At 40.0% G+C, this 23,005-nt stretch overlaps 1 long non-coding RNA gene across 1 annotated transcript; it reads left to right on the forward strand.

The window, feature by feature from the left end:
- Positions 1-3,115: 3,115 nt before the first annotated feature.
- On the forward strand, positions 3,116-11,515 carry LOC135301903 (uncharacterized). The gene is made up of 3 exons (XR_010363643.1): positions 3,116-5,267; positions 5,360-5,694; positions 8,689-11,515. It is a non-coding gene; the product is annotated as an uncharacterized LOC135301903 (long non-coding RNA).
- The last annotated feature ends 11,490 nt before the right edge of the window (positions 11,516-23,005 follow it).

The following is a 23,005-nucleotide window of genomic DNA, read 5'->3' on the forward strand; positions in this document are numbered from 1 at the left end:
TTATCATTCTTCCATGTATTAAATTATTAATTCTGATGCTTGTCAGGAAGCCTGAGGCATAGGACGGGTGCTTATTAATTGGAGCCAGACACATAAACATGCACATTGATTTATGTATTCATATATTTAAAACTGGATGAAAGAACTATCTGGTATCTCATTTTGGATCTCTCTTTAGTCGCTCACCTCCTGGTTTACATAGAGTTGAGGATGCACTGGAAAACAACCAGTTTCCTCCCATATACGGAGCACTTGCTTATGGGCCTATACATGCCACAGGATTCATTGGAAGTCGGGGAGTTTGTCTTTACTGTGTATCATCCATGTATCATCCCAGTTTGTCTTTCAGATTTAGACATTGCTGTCACACATTCCTGGCCAGGGGTTGTTTCTCCATTAAGCCAATATGGCAACAGTCTATTTTCTCTGGTCTGGGTTTAGTTCAAGTGCTTGTAATACCTGCAGTTCTTTCACTATTTTTTATTCCCTTAAGAAACTAAAATAGAAAATATCCAGGAAAGATGGAGAACAGTAACACTGACAAGGCTTATGCACTGAACTGGGATGTCTGCATGGAGAAATAAGTCTCCCTCTCCTCCTTCTGAGTCAGGGGATGAGGGTAACACCTCTGGGGGTGACTCAGAGAGGAGCCTTGGATATAGGCTCTGACTTGCCCGCTGGGGGAGACACTCTGTCTGCACTGACTATCAAGGGAGGCCAGGGAGGCAAGGCTGGCAAATGCAGGCATTTAGGCATTCAAATATATATGCTTTTAATACATTCCTCACACCCTGCACACCTCCTACTTATGTTTGAGGTACAGTGCTGAGGACTGTGGAAATACAGGATTTCCATTAGGTGTTGTACTCTGAGCTGATACACAGATAGAGGGGGATAAGCCAGCACGATTAAACTTACCTATAATTATGTTCTTGTGAACAGCTAGAGATATGTTTCAGTTCTGGTTTCAAGAAAAAGAGGACAATCAAGGCCTTTGTAGCATCTGACCAGAGCTTCCCCCATTGACTCCCAGCAAGAGAGCAGAACACCAGCCACATGCTGGGCAGGGAAGGGTGGTAGCAGTGGGAGTATTCCTGAGGCAGAAGGTTTTAAGAAAAGCAAAGCTCAGGTGTGTGAGATCAGAGCTGAACTTACATCTTAAGACTGCAGGGACTGTAAACCTCTGCCAGCAGCAGTTCACTGTGTCACAGTCCACTCCAAAGCACATCCTAACAAGCAGCCAGGAGTTGTATGTGGTCTCTAAGAAACATCACTCACTCATCTTAAAATATCCAGAGGCAACATATTTTGGGGTTAAGTTGTATTTTCATCAGATTATAATAATCAGATAAGTAGGTTTGGTAAACCAGGTTGGTGGCTTTTAACTTGTGTAACTTGGTAAAGAGCTACTTATCTGGGTATTTGTCACTAGTGTTTTACCATGGTAGAGGAGCACTTCACCATGGCTTTCAACCTGCAACAGTTCAGTAATGCAAGGAATTAGAATTATTATTCCTCATAGATAAGGGCCTGAAAGACTTAAATAAAAGTATGGGAATTATTTGTAAAAGATGAGATTGTATATTGTTTTCCCTTACACAGGAGGATAAGAAGAAGTACTTCCTATATACACATAGCATAGAATATCTCTTCCTTGTGCAGCTGGACAACAAAATGCAACAGGCTCGTGCTTCAGCATCTGGGCTATTTGAATAACACTGTGTGCTTTAGCATGGCAAACACAAACATGATATGCAGAAGAAATGAGTAATCAGTAGATACAGTGACAAGTAGTATCAAATAGTGACTGAGGAAAATTCATTTAATCAGCTTTCGCATTCAAAGCCAGTGTAATCTTGCCTTTTTTGTGTCTGTCTGTCTTATTGGAGTTTATATTAAATACAGCCACAATCAGACAATAATTCTCTTGGTCTCAGTGGAATTTACTGGATGCTTGATCCTTCTGAAATTTAAGCTACTTACACAGCACCCTAGCTTTTGGTTTCTCTCCTAGATGTATCTTCCCCTGTCTGTTCTGTGTTACTGGTAGGTATTTGCAGATATCAGGTCTGCATATAGATACCAAATTTTGATTTTGGGTGTCTGTTCAGACATTTTTGGGTGCTAGCTAAGTACTCTACAACCATCACTTTTGCAGAAGTTTCTAAGGGAGATCTTTTGAAAAGTGAGAAGTGAAAGGGCTTAGATTTGGGAACTTTTTCAAAGGTGAGCAGCACAGCTGTCAGAGAAAAACCTGGAGATTAGTTTGGGGAAAAAAAATGTTCCTAAGAGCCAGGATGGAGAGAAGCACTAGGTTGTGGCACTGGTCTAGGATTTAGCAGTAAAACTGAGACAGGAAGAAGTTAAAGTAATGGAAAAGCAGAAAATGGCTGTCAGAAAAGGGCATGGTCAAAGCTTTTCTTTTTGGAGAAATTTTAACATTTTTCAGAACAAAATACACCTCCCTTCTAATTGATAATGACATAATTGTATTCTGGAAGATCCTTATCTTTAACCAATTCATCAACCAGTGTGGCCTGTAAGGAGTCCATGGCTCAGCCAAGCAATTTTACCAAGGCCCGTAGACACTGATGAAAACAAACCTGGCATTCCCACTACCCTCAGGCTGGTCAGACATAATCCAGGTTTGAGCTGAGAGCTTTCCTCACAGCTGCCTCTAAGTATGAGCACAGTGCCAGGCTAATAGTCCTGTAGTGCTTGCCTGTGCCTTCATGTCAGGTCTGTGTGGACAGCAGAGGTCACACTTGCCTGCCCACTGGGTGGCCAAACCTTTCATGTCCTGATGCTGTGATGGCTCCTCTCAGAAAAGGCATTCCCAGTCCTCAATGACTTCAGACTTGTTTCTAAACAGTCTTCCCATTTCCTGATCTACTTGAGAAAAATCCTTTGGGTTTTCTATGTGCAAGTGTGGTTTTTTCTTTCCTTCCTCTATTTCTTGTGCTTTTCCCTATGAGCACCAGCTCTCTGTGTTTATCCTTACTTGGCAGCTGCCCAAAATTCTGCCATCAAAACACATCTGTAGATTAAGTGGTGAGTTTTCTAAAGGAATGTAAACAGCCAAAAAATTGTTATGGGTTTTGCCCACAGAATCCATGCATCTTTGATTGTTAGTACTTGCTTTATTTTATTTAATTTGTTGTTGGAAATGTCTTGGGTTAGTTTTTGCCATATAACTCTTGGGAGCCCCACAGAAAGAGTATGACAATGTAAGAGGCAGTTTTGGGTTATTCCAGGCAAAACTTCAGGGCTGCTGAGAAAGTCCAAAAGGCAGCAAACAGGTCAAGGCAGGTTGATCTCTGCTTTTGCCTTCATTATATGTGCCTACAAAAGTGTCACAGCAGATTCAGGCATGTGGATCCACTAAGAAATCTTGTGGTTTCTTCCACGTGGATTTCCATAAATGTGGGACAATCCACCCTTGCTAGTACATTGGTATTACTGACAGAGAGAACAGGTTGCCTACCCAAAGAGTGACAGAGAAAGGAAAGAAATGCTGAACCCCTGCTGGTGGTGGCTACTACAAAAGGATGGGAGGCAGGGAGGGAAGGCAGGGAGGGAAGCAGAGGACACTGTAGGGACTTCAGCCACAATCTTCTCCATGTTGCAGAGGAGTCATTTGTTCAGCTGCAGCTGACACAGGTTCATTCAGATTCCAGAAATACTCAAAGACAAGTGTAAAATCTCCTTCTTTGATCATTCAGCTGTAAAAGATGCTGTGAAGGCTGTACACTGTGGCACCGTAGCATGACTAAACCTTTGCAATGGACTTGTGCCACAGGCTGTCCACACTCAATCATACACTCATTGGATCTACAGCTGTAAATTATGTGGTCACTGAGGCTGGAGAAGTGGCTGAAGGCCATTCACAATGTGCCACTGGTTTCAAAAAACGATTCATTAATCACAGGAGTGTGAATCCCAGGCTGGACTTTGATGCCATGACAGCCCCCTAGCAGGCCCATGCTGAGTCCCTTCCACATAAGCAGAATAATCCACCCACCAGCTGTGGCCAGCTGCCTTCATGTGCTCCCTGCAGCATATATTTGCTTGGCTAATTGAAAATTATTTTTACATGAGAATCAAATGAGAAGCATATCTGTGGGAAGCTGCTCTCTTCCATCTTAATAATGCTGCTGGTAGTGCTCAGATAACTGATGACTGTGGAGCATGGGATAGCATGTGCCTTTCTTCAGAGACACTTAAGGTGGGACAGGGAATATTTGCCCACAGAAAACACTTGATTAGAAAACTATGGTAAGAATCTTGCTCTCCTTTAGCTGCAGCCATACCCTTCTAGGAAAAGAGCCAAATTCTTAAATTTCTGTTGACAAGCTGAGGAAATTCAGATGTGTAACTGAGTGCTTTGGGTAATATAATGAAATACAAGAGAAGTGGGGAAAAGACCACTTCAGAACATGCATGAAGGTCAAATTTTTGCCACCCCTTTCTCTGCTATGTGTTTCCTGTTTCTGACTGGATGCATAGCTTTGGAACATGAAAAAAAGCAGAGACATTTGAGGCTTGTTCTCACTGCTGTGCTATAGGTCTTTCTTCTCCACCTGACATGAAATAATGATGTGCTATAAATATGTTTGTTTCCAACCAGTTGTTGACATAAAACTGGATTATTTTTCTTTTGCTGGTGCCTAAGGGCAAGACAGAGATTGCAACACATGAAGCAGACAGCTACAACAGGCAGAAAGAGATATCTGACTGGAAAATCTAGACCACCTAAGTAAGACACAGATTTTCTACTCAAGGAAAGATTTCTGCCTTAAAATCTTAATCCAGGAAGCAGGGATCAGGACAGAGCAACCATCAGGGTATGGTAGACATAGATGTACACCTGAATTTCTGCCACTGTTTTGCCCTGAAACACCTACTTCAGGGCTGTGTTCTATTCCTCTGTCCATGGAATGTGGAGGCCTTCAGGTTCATGACAGGGTTAATGGCCTCCTATGGGAGCAAAAGTGCTGAGGTTGATGGTGGTATCAGCTTCTTCCTCAGATAGGATCTGATCTGCAACCTCTCTTGGAAAGAGTATCTGGATAATCTCTGTCTCCTAAGGGATTATAATGCCTCTTTTTAACCACTAGGCAGCAAAACATCCTCAAGAGGAGGCACAGGGAAGGGACGAGATCCCCTGCTCCTGTCAGATCCCAAACCCTGCTGACAGGAACATAAGGCTCATGGACCAGGAAAATAGCAAGTGATAAGGAGCCTGATCCCAAAGGTTGGGTCCCATGGTGAGCTGGGCATGAAACTGCTGTCCCTTAGTCACCCCCCAACCAAGGGGCAGGCAGTGGGACTCCTCTCAGGAATCTCCTTCCATCCCCAGGGAGTGGGCAGGCACCCAGATGGCTCCTCTGTGCAGGAGCTGCACACAAAGGAACTGGCAGCAAGAGCTCACCTCTCCTGGCCCTCAGCTCGAAATGGTAATGAGACAGAGGAAAGAGCCACTCTTCATATATGGCCAGTGCCAAGCCTATATCCTACTAGAACAAGGAGCTCCCAAAGAGAGACCTGGTGCTCTCCTCCACACCCAGCCAAACCCAGATTATTGAGAAATTTTCCATGTAACTAGAGAGCACCTGCACAGCTGCAGAGCTGCACAATCCCTCCTGAGACGTGGATTCACCCAGACTGGGTCCGATAGGCCAGACAAGGACAGAGGTGAGTCTGATAAATGGGGGGGTCATAAGGTGTGTTTGTCCCTCAGGAAAACCAAAGCTGTCCCAGGATGATTTCTGAAAAGTTTCTGGTCTCTGATTGCAGATGGGCTGGCAGAAACCTTTTAAGGAAGGGTAATGTAGCTTATGTGGAATTTGTGTGGTCATGCACCATCCTACCATCCTGGTTTTCTCCTCACTGAGGCAGATAGGAGAAGCAAGTGCACAGTGATATACCTAGGTAGCAGAAGAAACATTTTTCAGAATATCATCTGCTGCAGGGCCAGCATGGGTGCTTTTGGATGTGGAGGCTGGAGGTTGGTGGTGCTTCCTGAACCTCCTTTGTATGCTTGAGAAGAGTGCTGGCCATCAGGGTGTCCTGAGCATCCCAGTGCTGTCACAGGCCACTGTACCACTTCACTGATGCTGTTTCCTGAATACAGCATTTAGGCTGCAAAATATATCAGAACTATGCTTTTCCCTTCCAGCACTTTTCTGTGTCAATTCAGAGCTCTCTCAGCTGGTTGGTGTGTGCACCTAATGCCTTAAAGAGGAAGGGAGACCAATTAAGTGACAATCTGCACAGGAAGATGTCAAACAGGACACAGGACTTGTAAAGAGTTCTGCCTCCTCCTGTAGCACATCCAATGGTTAAAATAAAAAATTTGGCATAGTGGATTTGAGGATTAGTTTAAACAGTAATGACAATCTAACAACTTCCCTTCCTGGGGTCAGATGTCTGTAAATAGAAATAATCAGAAATAATCACTAGTTTAAATAATCTGCACCTGCATGTCACATTCAGGTTCAGATTTGGCTTTGATATCCTTTGAACTTAAGGGTCACTAATTATCCCTTTTAAAAAAATCTGTAAGACTTCTATCACAAATTATATCGAGTTCCATACAGACTAAAACACTTAAGTTCATATATTCACTTCAGGAGTACCATTGCCTTACTCTTGCTTTCCTGGGTTGGTAGGGTTGGACCCACAGGCACTACAGCAATGCAATTTATTCAGGTAAATGGAGACCTTCAGACTTATTTATGTGGATCATCCATATTGCAAGGCTTTAAAAATATTTTCAGCACTAGGTTTAGTTTCCAATTGGTCATATGAAAAAAATGTGGCATTTGCTAGTTTTTCTAAGCCATTTCTCATTTCTTTATTGTGGTTTCAGGATCTGTGTATAATATGACATTTTTTACTGTGATTTATGGCTTCAGGTGAACAATATGCTGTATGTGGTGTTAATTGCAGTGGATGGAATCCAGAGGCATTAAAATGCTCATCTTCCTTCTGTGCTAATGAGCTTTGATTTCTAACCTGTCAGCAGGGATTACATATTAGAGCATCATGTTTATGGCTCTCCACAGCAGCTCAAGTGTCAACACTGTCATCCAAGCACCCTCCATTTCCTCCTCCCCAGACTAGTTTTGACAAAAGTGAAAAATTGATTTGTGCTGAGACTTGGCTAGGCAGTGTCTGAATGCCATAAGGGTATAATGGAAATAAATACAGGAAAGAGTTCTAAAAGAACTGGTCAGTCTGGGGAAAAAATACACCTTTTAATGATACTCCATTCCAGAGAATAAGATATTAAGTATTTTCTTTGAAGTGGATGGCATCATTCTGTCTATAGGTTTGAGCAGGTAGTAAGAAATACAAATCTCCTAACAGCTAATAATAGGACTGAAGGAATTTCGTTCTCTGAATTGATGGTTGTCAAACAATCTCCCTACTTAGGCTTCCTATTTCTCAAACAGGGCTAAATGCTTCCTACTTCTCTCAGGTAAGAATAAGTTAATTTGTTATTATCCACAGAAGAGACATACTAGATAAGCCCATGTAGTGTCTTCCAGAAGAAGCCTGGATTGCCTTCTCAGTTAGTTAAAAAAAATTTTAAAAATAGCTTTGACTTTTTCTGATCAATTTTGGCATTACCCTCACACAAGTCTATCTGATATTTGGCAGTATTTCTATCAAACGTTTCCATCAAACTTGAAAACAATATATATATATATTCTCTGAAAAGAAACGGAAAACCTAAATTAGTATGTCAGTGTGCTAAGACTTCAAAAATTAAGACAGGATATGTTTTACCATTTAAATAAAGAAAATGTAATAAGTGTAAATTCATCTGTCAAGTGTTTCTTATGACATGCACTTGATATCATCAGATGCTATATGTTCTGGTGCACATTGAGCTAGAAAAACAGGAATAAAAAATATTAATGATCAAGGCAGCTGCATCAGTGTTTCATCTGGTTCCTTATAGCATAGCTGATATAAAACTTTAGGATGGTTTTCTTTTTCTTTTTCTTTTTTTTAATTATCTGGTTAATCCGGTAAGTCTTTCCCATTTTTTGAAAGCCTGAATATTTGTGTTTCCCTACATTTTCATTTTTTTAATTCACTAGCTACAACGCTGTACTGACATAGGTCTTTTTATTTAATTGCCATGTTTGTTTTGAATTAAAACCAACCTGTCTGCACTTAATAATGCAAACAATTAAATATTCTCAGCAAGATTCTCACTGTGCCAGCTGAGCGTCCTCAGAAGATTTTTTTTTAAACTGCTTTATATGTTGCTTTTAATTACATTCCTTTCCCAAGCGATTATATCCTCATATAAGCTCCATTCCTGCAAGCTATCCTGGCACAGAAACAGAGAGTTAAAGACAGAAGAGTACTGGTAAGGACTGCTGGGGAAAGAAGGCCTTTTGGTCAAAGCTGAGGGATTGCTGTCTTACAGGAGCACTGTAAGCCTTGCAAATGCTTCTCCCTGGTAAAAAAGCCAAAGGAAAATCAAGTAGTTTTGGAAGACAAGGAAGCAGTAGGCTCTAGTTTAGTTACCCACCTAGACAACCTCCAGGAGGACCAGGAGATACAAAGTGCAGGAAGAGTCTTCCTTTTGGGAAAGAGGGTTCCTGATGCTGGGCCCCCTGATGTTCTTTTTTTGTTCTTTTTTTTTTTTTTTTTTTTTTTGAATCACAGGGTTTTAGCTCAGCTCTTGCTTGAGGAGAGAGCTGTGAAGGAGAGGCATGGTGACCCCAGGGGAGACCTTGCAGAGAGGAGCTGTGATGTCCATGAAGAGCCAGCACACACCACTGGCTGCAAGGCTATGACTTGGAAAGAAAACAAGCCTGGCAGGGAAAAGTCCATGCTGATCACCTAGATTTTTCCTTAGAGGGAATAAAACTTCTGTAACCAGGTCCTACTCTATGCCAGGACCAAGTGTTATGAGTATTTGAGGACCTGTTTCAGCAGAAGGAAATAGCTCAGGAGTTCTGGCCCCAGTGCAGGCCTTGATCTCTCTGTGTTTTAGAAACACCAGCTGGCTCTAATGGTTTGATGAACAAAAAAACCTTCCAGGTTACAAGATTCAGGAGAGACACAGCTGACGTATAGCTGACAAAACTGTAGCTGACAGCTGGCAAAACGGACTAATTACCAGCTAATACAGACGATGAACTTCTGATATCCTACTGGCTGGAGCCAAGAAACCAAAGATGGACAGCTCCAAAACTTTAGAGCTAGGTGGGACTGCCCCAATTTACTCATCATCCACAGTCATGCATAAACCGAGTCAATTCAGCCTGTTTGCTGCAGTAGTCTTCATTTCTCAAGTGCAAACTGAAGATCGAAACTCCCTTTGTAACAAAATTGTATCTTCATATTAGAAACAGTCTTAATTTTAGCTACTCCTTGTTATATTTTCTAAAATAAAAATGGTTATTGTTAGCTCTGTTTGCTGTATAGGAAGCATGGCAGGTCCAAGCATGATGATACTTAAAAAAAATGAGGTTTATGATTTCAGATCTTTTCTTTAGCAATCAGAACTATGCAGCAATATGTGCTGGAGAGTTGTTCACCTTTTAATGCAAGCTGCAATTCTGACATGACTGCATGATTCTGGGAGGCCAGGCAAAGGCAGTTGACTATTGAGATCTTATTTTTAAAACAATATACTATATAGAAACGTTCTCATTCATTCCTGTCTTCCAGTTGGAGTTTCTACTTATTCAGCTAGACCTTTGTAACTGAAAGAGTTAATTTCATATTCTGTACAAATGCAGGGTGAAATCAGGATGAGCCTTGAATTAGGGAAGCATGATTAGCTCCCTCATACTGATGACCCTTAAGTCCTTAATGTAGTTATTGATTTCCAAAATACAATCACCCTTCTGTAACAGTGACCTACATTCTTATGTCAAGGTTAATGACATTATGTTAACCATATTCAAGTGTGTGCGGTTCAAAGGAACACAGCTTATCAAGCAATCCAGATTGCTCCCAAATGTCACCTCTTTATTTAAAGCTAGCAGTCATCATTGAGTTTTTGTAATATTTTTAAAGCAAAGCTTCCTCATAAGCACTAATGGTCTTGGCTGAAAGTGGATGTGAGAGAACCCAAGGAAGAAAATTATGCAAATTTTAATTCTGTCTTTCTTAAATTCCTCCTTTGACTTTGAGCAGATGAAAAATAGTTTTACCAGGTGAGATGGTGTTGCCTTTATGGAAATAATTCTTGGAGGATTTCCTTGCATAATTTGTCCACCTCTTCATCAAATTTTTCAAGGAGTAGAGCCAGTGTTGTGATGGCTGTCTCAGGTTTAGTGTCTAGAAGGTAAAAAAGAAACCAAAATGAGCTGGGTTTTCTCCCCACTCAGTGGTTCAGTGAAGAGGCAGATGCTTTTGGTTTCTTCAAGGACTCAGTTCCTCTGCTAGAGGAAAGATTAGCAAATGTGCAGAGCTGCTGTATAGTATCAGAAATGGGGAAACAAATTTATTTTCTGCTAGTTGCTTCCCAAGAGAAAGAAAAGCTGTAGCAGATGAATCTAAATGTGGGTTCTCTGTGCAATCCAGCTCTGAAAGCTGAGGCAACTGCACTTCTTTATCAAAAGGTATAGGAGAGTTCAGGTCCCCATTCTGTGAGGGCCAAGGCAATGTTTCTAATAAAAGCTTTTTCTGGAGGAGTGAACACCAATAAGCAGTAGAAGAGACTTGTCCTTATCACAATTATTTTTATGGAAGGAATGTAAAGTCTGGTTTTCCCATAGTGTCACTGTAATATGAGCAAAAGAATGCCTTGCTATTTCTTTGTTACAATATACTAATGCATTTTTAAAAGAAGAATTTTATGAGTTCACATGGATGAAGAGCATAGCTGTTTGTGTGTCTATACCATGCAATAGTTGATTATATGTACCTACAAAAAAAGCATGGTTTCTATCTGGCTTCTACATTCCTTTTACCCTTTTACCCCATTGCTATTAGTTGTATGTGCTGTATGCAGCAATAAGAGGAGAAAAACAGACGAGTTGTTGCACCCAGCAGGTTTGTGATGCTGTGAACTCAAAAATGAAAATAACAGAAGTGTAGTGATATTGCACAGAAGAAGCAAAATCCTGAAAAAATAAGCCCATGACAAACAATTCAAAGGCTGTGTTTAGTTTCTGTGCTGAATCATGTATTTACCACACATTAATGCACAAAGAGTCAAAACAGGGAAAAGCAGGTCCCCCTGCATCCACTTGTATATGAATTATTTTTTGTGCTGAATATAGATGTCCTTTAGCCACATTAAAAAATGGGATGGAAGAGCTTATGTTTATAGCCTTTGGACTGTGCAGCAGTCAAGATTTATAATTTTCTTCATTTGACTATGATTCCCAGACTGAAAAAGTTTTCCCTTTTAAATAATTCAGCTTCTCTTCCTGTGACTGCAACAGAAGCCTGCTTTTATACCTACCAACACTTATGTGTACAGCACAGTATGCAAAAGAGTGCCCAAATTAAAAGATTTATTAAAATTTTTTGCTATGAGAAACTTATAATGCTGTGAGCACATTTTCTTTGTTGCAAATGTCCTTCCATGACTTTATTTTGAAGACACTTTTTGCCCAACAGAAATCGTCCATAAAGCTACAAAACAGACACTCACTGGCACTCAGCTTCTGCTTATCTGGTGTTGTTCAGAGTGAAAACAAACACATCCCGGGAGGGACTCCAGGACAGGCCACCTGGCAGTGCAGGTGCAGGGAGTCACATACTGCTTTGTGGAAGGGCTGGCTTGCCCTCAGGGAGCCCCAGGAGTGCACCCTGGGGTGGGTGCTCACAACTCCCCTGGCAGTGCCCTGTCCCTCTATCCCCTCTTGGGGAAATGTGCTGCTCAGGGGTCCTGCCTGGAGAGCAGTTGCAATTTCTGAATAGAAGTGGCCAAAGACAGACAGGAGCACTTTCCAAGAATCTGTTGGAGAACCATGGCAGCTCATGGGACAGTTCAAGTATTATGTCTTTTTGCTGCAAATAAACTTCTCACATTTTTTAGGGTAAAAGAAGGCAACTCCTATCCCAACTTCTACTGCCGTCTCCTTTTCGAAGGAGCCAGTCCTGCAAAACTTCTCCAGCAGGCAGAAGTGCTGCAAGGGCCCTGTGAGTGAGAACAACTCTGTGGGATGGGGATCAGTAGGAGACTGTGATGGGGATGTAGCAGCAGCAAGTTTCAGAGTAGTCCAGTGGCACTAGTGTTGCAGGGCTGGTTAGCAGGTGAGGAAGAGCAGCAGAGCATTGGTTTGGTGGTGGCAGATGGCTGAGTTGAACTGAGGCCGTGAAGAACATGAAGAAGAAGCCATGGAGAACAACATATTTAGAGATAGAGCTGATTGTGTGCATCTTGTGTCTAGAAACAGAGATGTGAATGCTTTAGCCAAATGTAGTAACACACCTCATATGTTTCATACGCTTTGAGAAAGAGACTCTAATTCTCTAAGAATAGGCACTGAACTGTGAGTGGTACATAAACATATCTAACTGCTGCATCACTGAGCTGAAAGAAGCATTTCAGGACCACTGCCAGTACAGGTTGGAACAACATTTCACCTAGTGACACTTATTCAGATTTTTCAATTTGATTGTTAAATTATTATTCTTTCCCAAAAAAACCAACTAACCAACCAAACAAACAAACAAAAAAAACCCCCTATTTACTTAAATCTTTCTTTCTAAACCTAGTTTTTTTTCCCACACAAGGAATATCACTTGTTCTTCATCCCTAATTTGGCTTTGTTTTCTACATTTAAGCAGCATGAGGGAAAATTTCAGTGTTTCTGAAATAAGGTTCTCTAGAAAATGAGCCTGACACATTTGCTGCCTGACACTGCCTGGCATACATTCAGCTGCAAGGATACAAAAGGTTTTATCCTAGTGCTAGTAAAGTAGATCTCAATCCTTTGTCTCACTGAGCAGACAGTGAGATTTGTCTTCATGAAGTTATTGGGAAAATATGGGGAACACATTTTAACACATCTCTGACAAGACCACTAATCCTGATGTTAATTGAATATTTTTTCCAGGATGTATTTTCAATGTTGTTTTTCTCTGCTTGTCCAATTTGTATATTCCTGAGAGCGGGGGGATGACAGGAATTAATGCATGTTTGCATTAACCTGAACTTTATTCTCACTTAATTAACTATGATTAATGTCAGGAGGCAAAGGAGCAGCATCAAGCTATTTTCAACAGCTCTGTACTGACGAGTTCAGGAAACAAAAAAAACCAAAACCCAACAACCAAGTAGTGCCATTTCAATGTTGGTTACAAAAAAACTCAGCCGAAAGATGAATTGTTTTAAAGGCAAGGTTTGTTCTTCAGCCTCAGACAACATCCTGGTAAACTGAGAGTGACTATAACCTTTGAAACCTCACTTAAGCAGCATTAATCAAAAATACAAGCATTACCCTCAAAATTAAAACCAAAGGAAAAAATATTTCCCAGAATTACTTAGTAATCATGAATCTGTGTGAACTGTACTTGAGTAATATGTTCTCAGTGATTTTAGAGAAACAAGAAGAGCTCATTTTTTTATTGGTACTATTCCTTAATAATCTCACAAGCTGAATATACAATTTTTATCCAGTGCCAAAAATAAATCACAGGTAGCTTAGGACACCAGCTAAGTCTCACAAAGGAGACCAAACAGCTGTAGGCTAGTGGGAAAAGCAGCAGATATGGCAGGCCTGGCATTTGAACTGAGTTACTAGAAACATCTAAGCTCTCTAAGAGCTATTTTTCACATCATTGCAAGGGGTAAAAAAGAAAGATACTAAAATCAAGATGGATATTGTAAATTTCCTGAGTTCTTCATTGGGAAACGTGGGACTTGGCAACAGCACGGTGAGCTCCTAGTGGCTGCCTGTGCTAGATAATGATCTAAACTGAAGAAATAAAGTAAATGGAGTGACTTGAAAATAGACAGAAAACTGATTAATTATTTTCTCCAGTGGATGTGACTGTGCAATATTTCTAAAGGTTCAGGGCAAACTACATCTGTTATTCTTTTGCTAGAAGAGAGTGTTCTTCTTCTTGATGTTCTTATGGTCTGGGACCTCCGTGAAGGATCTCTTACTCCCTTATTCCTCACATACAGGGATGAGGGAAGAATTGAGTAAGATTTTGAAAGCTGCAAGCCTTTGAATGGAAGCAGCACAAGGCAACAGCTGGGTGGGACTTCTACTTTTGGCTGTTTCCCACAGGAGTTTGTTTTCGTATGTGCTCCTGTCTCCCTTCTGTGGCAGGGAGAAGATATTAGCTCATGGTTCCTCACTAGCAAAGGAGGAATAGAAAAAAATGACCCAAAATGTAGCAGCCACAGATGAAAACTGGAAAGAAGAACTGGGCATGTTGAAGAGTGGAACAAAGATGGTCAGGGAACGGTATAGAGGAAGGCAAAACAATTAGAGGAAAAGAAGCAAATACTAAGATCCTTGAGAAAATGGAAGAGGAATGGGAAAAGTTTGGATGAGTAAAGGAAAGCAGAAATTTGTAGGTATGATTTCCTGGATCTGTGTTTCTAGACTGTGTTTAAGATTGTAGATTTATTTTTTTTTTTACATTGAAAATATTTGCTCTTGGTTTTTTGTTACTTGTTTTCTTCTTTTTTTACCTTGACTTTTTAAGACAGTGTAGGTGGCCTTTCTGTGCACTGAGAACTGGCTATTCAAAACCAACTTTTTGTTTATGGAGAAGACATTTTTACAAACACATTATCGTGTGGTATTTTCACTCTAACATGGAATGGGGAGCAAAAGAATGGACAAACTAATCAGGAAGGCTGATCTTTTCCAGACAGTGAAACCAGCAGTTTGTGCTCTCCTTTTGTCCTCATTTGCCCAAATTCTTTCCCATACAATAGGAAATTATTTTGCTGAAGAATCCATGCTGTAACAGTAATCTTGCTGTGAGTAGATCCTTCGAGGAATTTTCTTGTTTACCCAAGGAATGAGAGTTCTAGTTTTAGAAAAGCTTTCCCTGGCCTATTCATTTCAAATGAAATTTTATGCAAGGAAAGAAAACCTTTTTCCTTTCAGTTGAAGCGATAGGAAATGGCTGAAGGAATAAAATTGTCATGAGTGACCACTTTCTGATGTCACTCTTCTCAGGCATTCAGCAGAGCAATCATTTTAGGGAGAAACAATTTGCAAGTAGCACTGTGTTTTCACTGGACTACAGCCCTGCCACTTGTAATCTCTAGGTATGGTCTTTGGTTAGGAAGTCTACTGCCCTTGGTGGGTTTCAGTGGAGTCCAGCAGGCTACTTACGTAGGCTTTCAGAGCATTCCAATCTTACCCACATAATTATAATGTGCTTTGTCTTCTGGCCAGCCTGGGGAGAGGAGCTGGTATGAGTCATGTGGATTAAGAACTTGATATTTCATAATAACATTGGTGGTTCCAAACAAATTTCTCTCTTTCCCTCTTCCTCTCTTTCTCCCTTTGAATACACTGTCAACCAGTCTTTCTTTTCCTGAAGTGAAGAAGATAAAGCAGTCTGTCATCCCCCTCTCAGTCCCCAGTATGGGTGTGGGAAGCATTGCACAACATTGTAGTAGAGTGAAAAGGTCTCATCTAAGCATCTAAGCAAAGTGACGTGACTTTGTGCAATGCTAAATGCAACAGAAGAAAATTGTATTGCTTACTCAGCATTTTTTTAACTATTTGGAAAATTATATCCTTGTTCAAATTATTTCTAATTTAATAGCAGGAATCATCTTATAAAATTTTAAACCCACATTCCAAATAATTATGCTGCTGCAAATATGTCTTTCTTCCTCTAATAAAAAATCCTAAATGAAATATTGTGCATGCAAGAGTCAAAAATAACAAAATAGGAAATTTAAATTCATCTTTGGCAAACAAATAGAGATATTAACATCAGCAATTTTCATCTGCAGAGCAAATCTTTGTCCTCAAGGTTTTCACAGCTTCATTTTTCTTTCCAAAGTAAAGCAAAATGTGTTCTCAAGAAACCAGACAGTCAGACACATGTCACAGAAGCCAGGCTAGATTTAATTCCGGACTAATAAAAATTGTCAAAAATAACATGTAGTGCTAGCATTACATGTTTTAATGTGTCTGCATCTAAGCTCATTCAAAACATGACATACCAAATGTGACAAAACTACTAAGACTTCTTTTCCATCTTCTATACATATTTTGGTATGTGATCCATACTGATCCATACACTTCCTCTGGGATCCCTGGGGTATTTCTTTTAGTCCATTTCTTGGCAGAACCTGACATGAGGCTTCCCAAGACAGTTATTATGAAGGATAGGAACAACATTTGTGGACAGGTGTTGAGTGGACCACTGGCTGAAAGCGCAGATACCTAAACAAGAAAGATGGAACTACATGTTAGTGACTGGGCAAAGCAATCTTCAATCTTTTGATCTTTTGATCCAGCATACTCTTTTTGGTTTGTTTTTTTTGAACCCTGTGGTAATGAAATTTAGAATTTATTTTTTTTTGTGCCTGTTTATCTCAAAGTGCCCACAACTTCATCCAAAACCTAACTCAGAGTATTCCTGGGCTATGATAGATGTGGATAAGGCCCAACACATTTTCTTCCCAGCTAACAGTTTTATAATATAAACAATGCTTTGAGTAACATTTGTTAATTATGAATGCAATTAGTCTCTAGATGCTTGTGTAGATATGTTGTATTTACAAATATAATTTCTGTCACGGGTACTTCTGTAGTTTGTTTCACATGTGCTGTGTTTCAGCTATGTCTGGGTGCTTATTGAAGCCTGAATTAGGCTACACGTGGTTTGCCTCTCAATTAAAACATGTTAAGGTGTAATACAAAGAATACTATGGCAGATTGGCCATTCTGACTTGATAATATTTTACTGTGTTCCCACTGTCATTGTTCTGCTCCAAGCCTATGAAAGCAGCTTGCTTGTGAATCACAAACGATGTTCTGTTTACAGAGGGGGAGATAAAAAAAGACATCATTGCAGAAGCCTCAGGAATAAAGATTGTAGAAAGAATTTCATTTTTGCATAATAATAATGGTTTGTTGTAGCCATTCATGTTTGTTTCTAAAGACACATAAGTAATTTTTCACATTCTTTTTCAGAAAATGTTCCTCATAGCAGTAGATTGATGAGCACAACTTTGTTCCAAAAATCTTGACTCCATAACATGGGAAATTGTTGAGAAGCCATGAATTATCATTACCAAAGTCTTTCTTTGTCAACCACGTGCAAATACAGGAAATGTGCTTTTTACCATTTATAAATGGCCAGATCCTCAAAGAGACTAAATTGCCTTAAAATTAGGGCCTCTGCTGCAGAATCCAAAATCCTCTAGTGCCTGTGTTACTTCTGTGGTGTATGGGGAAGATCAGACTCCCCAAAAAGGACTTTGAGATAACCAGCAGAGCTGTTTGGGATGCTGTAGGACAAACATCTGTTAATTGTTCATCTGCTAAAAGATAAAGTAACTTGTCTGCAGATCTGTTCTGGAGAAAATTTTTTGGAGCAAATACAATCAGTGGTGGAACAAAAAGTGAAGAAAACTTCCATGGGCCAGTACAACACAGCATTAGAAGAGCTCTCACATTTTCCTACCTAAGTCTCTGCTGTCCTTGCAGGACAGTCAGTATCTCCATTAGAAGCTTCTGGAGTGGGAAAAACTGTATCTAGCACAAAATAAGCTGTTTCTGCTCAGGAATCAATCAATCAATCAGCAGGAAAATACCTAATACACAGATAAAAGAATTGCTGTGCATTGAAATGTATCTTAAATCTGGCATTTACTGCTGCCACTAGCACAACCTGGTTGGCCTTTGCAGCCATTAACACTCTGTTCCAGGGAGACACCATGCATTATTATTCTTCCTCCCTTTCTAGTTACTGCTTTAGAGTGATAGGAAAATTAAAATCTCATACAAATTTCTCCTAAAAACTTGCAGTTTTATAGCTGGGCTTCTTAAAGAGTGCCCTCACTCCCATTTGTTGGCTGCCCTAAGACACAGAGAGGATCTCTCTACTGAAGCTGAAAAACAAGGTCAGAGAAATCCCATCCTTGCTGGAACAAAAAGAGGGATTCATTATATCTTGTGTTGCTGAAATAATTCACTCAAATAACTGCATTTTATTGAAACAATCTTGGGAAAAGCTAAAAATCCAAGGCACCCAAAAAGCTCTAATGCCTACAGGGGTATGAAGGGGTTTGGCATGGCAGCTTTGCAATTGTGTTTGTAAACCCACACTAAATATTTGGGTGCTGCTTTCTGTTGCATTGTCATCTCAGCAGGGGCCTTTCACAATTTCATCTAGAGCAAGGGAAACCTCAGTCCTACATCAGTGGAAACAGCTGCTCTTACTCATATTCATACGAGGAGATAAGGTGTTTGTATGTTGTGTTTCATGGGCCTTAGTTGTGCTGGAAGTACAATGGGGAGCTGGCCAGGTGATCCCATGAAAGGAGTGAGAAGTTATAAACTCCTGGGGATTTGTGATTAGTGAAATCCTACTGAAATACAAGGCATGGGCCAAATGCCAGGCATAATAGATGCACTGTTATTGACAGGGCTTATCTTAGATGTATAACCCAGATATTGAAGATTTTTTTCAATTCTGATTTCTGGGTTTTTTTGCAGCTCAGATTTCCTGACATGGAAATCAGTCATGTGGCTTCAATGTGAGTGAATGCAAGTTCTAGTCCTTTGGACTGTATGATTCTGTTTGCTTCTGCTTCATTGTCTACTCTGCAAAGCTCCTCAATACTTCTTTGTTTCTACTTCTGACTGTGCTTTATGAAATTTGCCTGCCATATAAAAATGTGGCTTTTTTCTGGACCTCATCCAAAGGCCACTGAAATCAGCAGGTTCGCAAAAGGTTCAGAGCCAGCTATCCCTGACATTAATTCCATCCATGTTCTTTTCATGTAGCATGTTTTGCTTTTATAGTGCTTTTCTCTTCCACCAATACTAAAACGAGACCTCCATCACAATGCAGTCTATTTAATATTCATATTTTGATTTTCCTTTTAATAAGTAACAGTTTTTCATAGCATTCCTTATCTTCCTGGGATGGTATGTGAATCCAGTGGGTCTTATGATAAATTGCCAAGCATAAATGGAACTTTAGTTCTCAATGTCACTGACTAATGTTTTTCTGCTTAAATAAATATTACTGTGAAATGATTTACTAAGTCTATACTAAAATAGATGAGAAATGCCTTTCTGATAGCAATAAAAAAGTAGTCAATCCATTCTCTTGGATGTGGGGAATGAGCATTCAGAGTGAATATACAAGAATGATGAATTCATCCTCATCATTAGACTTCATTGTTTTGAAACAGAATTGTAAAAACTTTGATTTAACTTCATTAAATGAGTAAAGTGAATTCTCCCATGCAAGATTTTCCCCTTGGCTTTAATCTTTTCATCTAAACCTAAGAACATAATCTGCTCCATGTCTCATTTGGGATTGCTGCTGAAGTTCCCTATTCATCATTGCACTCTTCAGCTCCCACCTGTTACAAGCCATCATTCAAAAAATTCTGCACTTAATATATTAAACAAGTGGACTCTACTTCCTTCTTCTCCATTCAAAGGGAAGAGGCAAAGCAAACCCTTCTCCTGAACAGCCCTTCAGGGCTCTCCATATTTCCAGTATTTTACAAGAGCTTCAAATTTTACGGGACACAATGGGACAAAGAAAGAATAGTCACAAGACCAGGCAGATACCGAGGGGGATGCCAGTACCACAGTGCACTGGCACTGGAGCAAGATCAGTGCCAGCAACAGCTGTGACCATCAGAGGACATCCAAAACAGCCTCACTGTGCCCAGAGATTTGAGACCTCCCCACCCTGAACCTGGGTTTTCCTGTAGATCCTTGGGCTCCCACTAAAGTTTTCCCATTTGAAGCAACAACCAGTTCAAGTTGTGGCATTTTAAAAACACTTCTATCTTTTTTTTATGCACACAAGTCTACAAACCCCCAAACATTTTCATCTGCCTTCTAGCCTTTAATTATACTAACTGCCAATAGGTTCTATTACTTGTCCAAAAAAAATGCTGCCTGTTGTGTAATTTCTTAACTGTGATTTATGAAGCATATTTGTGTAACATTAGGTCATGTTTGTCAGAGTTTAACTTCTTATTTGGCAACTACACCATTAATTAGCAATATTGCTGATAACCTCCATTTTATATAACCAGCAAGCTCTTTTTCTGTATGAGCTGGCAGTGGAAAACAAGAAAAGGATTTTTGCATGGTGCCATAAGTCTGGGTAAGGATGACCAGAGAAATACACACAACATTCTATGAGATTACTGTCTGTTAAACATTCTTTTTTTTTTTTTTTGACAGGCATTATTTTCTTAGATGTTCATATTGAGATTTGGTTTCTTTTCAACATTACAGTACACTCTTTTTCATTTCTTTTTTGAATGCTCTCTGAGTTTGCAGTGAGGCCAGTAGCATTTTCCTGAGGTTGCACATTTCCTTTTGCAATACCCCATTTTTAGCTTCTCACAAGTCTTCCAAACTTCCTCTGTATGGAATGCAATTTTCCATCTAACTTCCATCTAACTTATTTTATTTTTCCAGAGAATATGTCTGAATATTTGGGAAAGCTAGAACAGTAGTGCCAGTGTTTTGGGGATAAAGAATATACTTCTACCTGTCTCAGAACTTCACATCTTCTTTTATTGTAAATGTAGTTTATTTAAGATTTAGTGTTATGATATAAAGTTTCACAAAAGGATAAACCTTATACTAGAAGCTTATCTTTTATTGTCACTATGAAAATTCAGTTTTGGTCAAGAGACAGCCCTTTGAAATACCACGTTTCTCTGGAGAAGCTAAAAACATCTCTGTAGAAAGTGGTTGTGATTCACCAGTGAAAGCCTCCAGAGATGTGACTTCTCCCTGCCGAGGCTTCCAGAGCACATCCAAGGACTGTGAGCCCTGAGCAGGCATATGCTGTTCATCTTGACATTGATCATTCTGCACTGCACTTACAAACCTGGAACATGGGAAAAACACTACATCCACTTCTCAAAGGAGCTTTGTGATACCAGGTTAAAAATTACAATAAAGCACACCCATGCTGCAATGAAAGGTACTGTAAAGAGCTCTTGAGGATATGAATAACCCTACATTCACAGCACAGCTTCATGGAGAAGAAAGACAGCTTGGGCTGTTATTGTGGCTTAACTCCAGACAGTTTGCTCACCCTCACACACCCTCAGTGGAATCAGGAGGAGGATTGGAAAAATAAAGCCTGTGGGATTAGATAAAAAGAGTTTAATAATTGAAATAAAATGCAATAATGATGATAATAATAATATTGAAAAGGAAGAGAACAAAAAGAGAGAGAGAAATAAAACCCAAGCGAAACAAGTGATGTGTAACAGTCCAGTTACTCACCACTCAATGAACAATGCTCAGCCTGTCCCCAAGCAGTGATCAGGGCTTCCTAGACAGATCCCCCCAGCTTATGTATTTGGCGTGATGTTCTATGGCATGGCCTACCCCTTTGGCCAGATCAGATCAGCTGTCCTGGTCATGCCCCCTCCCAGCTTCTTGTGTGATTCCTCCCTAGCAGAGCATGGGAAACTGGAAACTCCTTGACTCAGGGTAAGCACTGCTTCATAATAATTAAAATATAACTGTGTTATCAACATTATTCTTATAATGAATCCAAAAAACACAGCACTGTACTAGCTACTAGAAAGAAAAATTACTCTATCCCAGATGAAACCTGGACAGCCTTGCACTGAACAATGGAAGGAAAATAACATTGTGTTATTACTCATTAATTGAGTATAGTCAGGGTTTTGCATTAAGAAAGAACTCAAGGAAAGGACAAAACCAACATGAACACGTGATGAAAGATGGTGTCCATGGACATGTACACTGCCTTGCTGTTTCAAAGTTCCTGGTCATCATTCGTTTTCTAACTCCTTAATTCTTAATAATGGTCTTTAACCTGCTCTCTGTTACCTATCTCACAGCTAACAGATTAAGAGAATGTCTTTGTAGATAAAGTGCTGACCTGGGACCTGGGAAGAGTAGTCTCCTTTTTTGAATTCCACCACATGTTTGTGGGTGTTTATAGCAGAAACCAAATCTACAAAATAAGTATAATTTTTAAAAATATATAAATTTATACTTATAAATAGGCAGTTTATTTGCCTGTTGTCTATCGCATCTATTTGATGTTCATTTCAAAACCTTTTGGGGAGTTCTTGACTCTTATTCAGTATTTGTCAGTCTCAGCTGAGGCCTTTAGCTGTCGTTTAAGAGTAACTTCATGAGCTCTGTTCAAAGCTCACTGAAAGGTAAGAAAGCTTTCACAGAGAATACAGGGGTGTTCATGATGGCTGTGGGAATTTCTCTACAAGCAAACCCCAAGCACTGCAAAAGCTCTGCTCAAAAAACATAAGAAGGTAAGAAATTAATCTTTTTATCCTGAGATGTAGTGAGAGGTTCAAAGTTAATTAGGTGTGCAGTCATCAGTGGATTGACTACATGTACTAAGAGGCAAAATACACTAAGGACATTTGCAAGGGACTGCCAGGTTTGGCTGCAAGCACCTGGGAACCTGCACTCTCTGGTGTCAGAGGCAGACAGGGAATCAAGTGGGACGTGGCAGGATGTGCAAGTGGCACTAGATGCCTGTATTCAGGAAGCTTGATTTGTTCTGTGCTTCTAAGATAGGACTGCAAGCATTAGTTAAGGATCCTTCTGTGCATTGCTGATGCACTGATGTTGAGTCTGCTGTGGCTTTTTGATGTAATAGGAAGCAGAGTCTTAAAAGTTTGCCCAAGAATGTAACTCTTTGTACTGGAATACAAGGTTTTGCTAGTGAAAAACCATTGCAGTCCCAGAGATAAAATAGTTGCATTAATATTGTAGACCTAAACCAAGAAAAAGTTTCTCCTGGTTTTTGTCCCCCCAGTTTATCAATTCTAGCTGTGAAAATTACAGCAAAAAGCAGAAAGAGAGGA

The sequence above is a fragment of the Passer domesticus genome, chromosome 5 (assembly GCF_036417665.1).
Source record: "Passer domesticus isolate bPasDom1 chromosome 5, bPasDom1.hap1, whole genome shotgun sequence".
In the NCBI taxonomy this organism is placed as follows: domain Eukaryota; kingdom Metazoa; phylum Chordata; class Aves; order Passeriformes; family Passeridae; genus Passer; species Passer domesticus.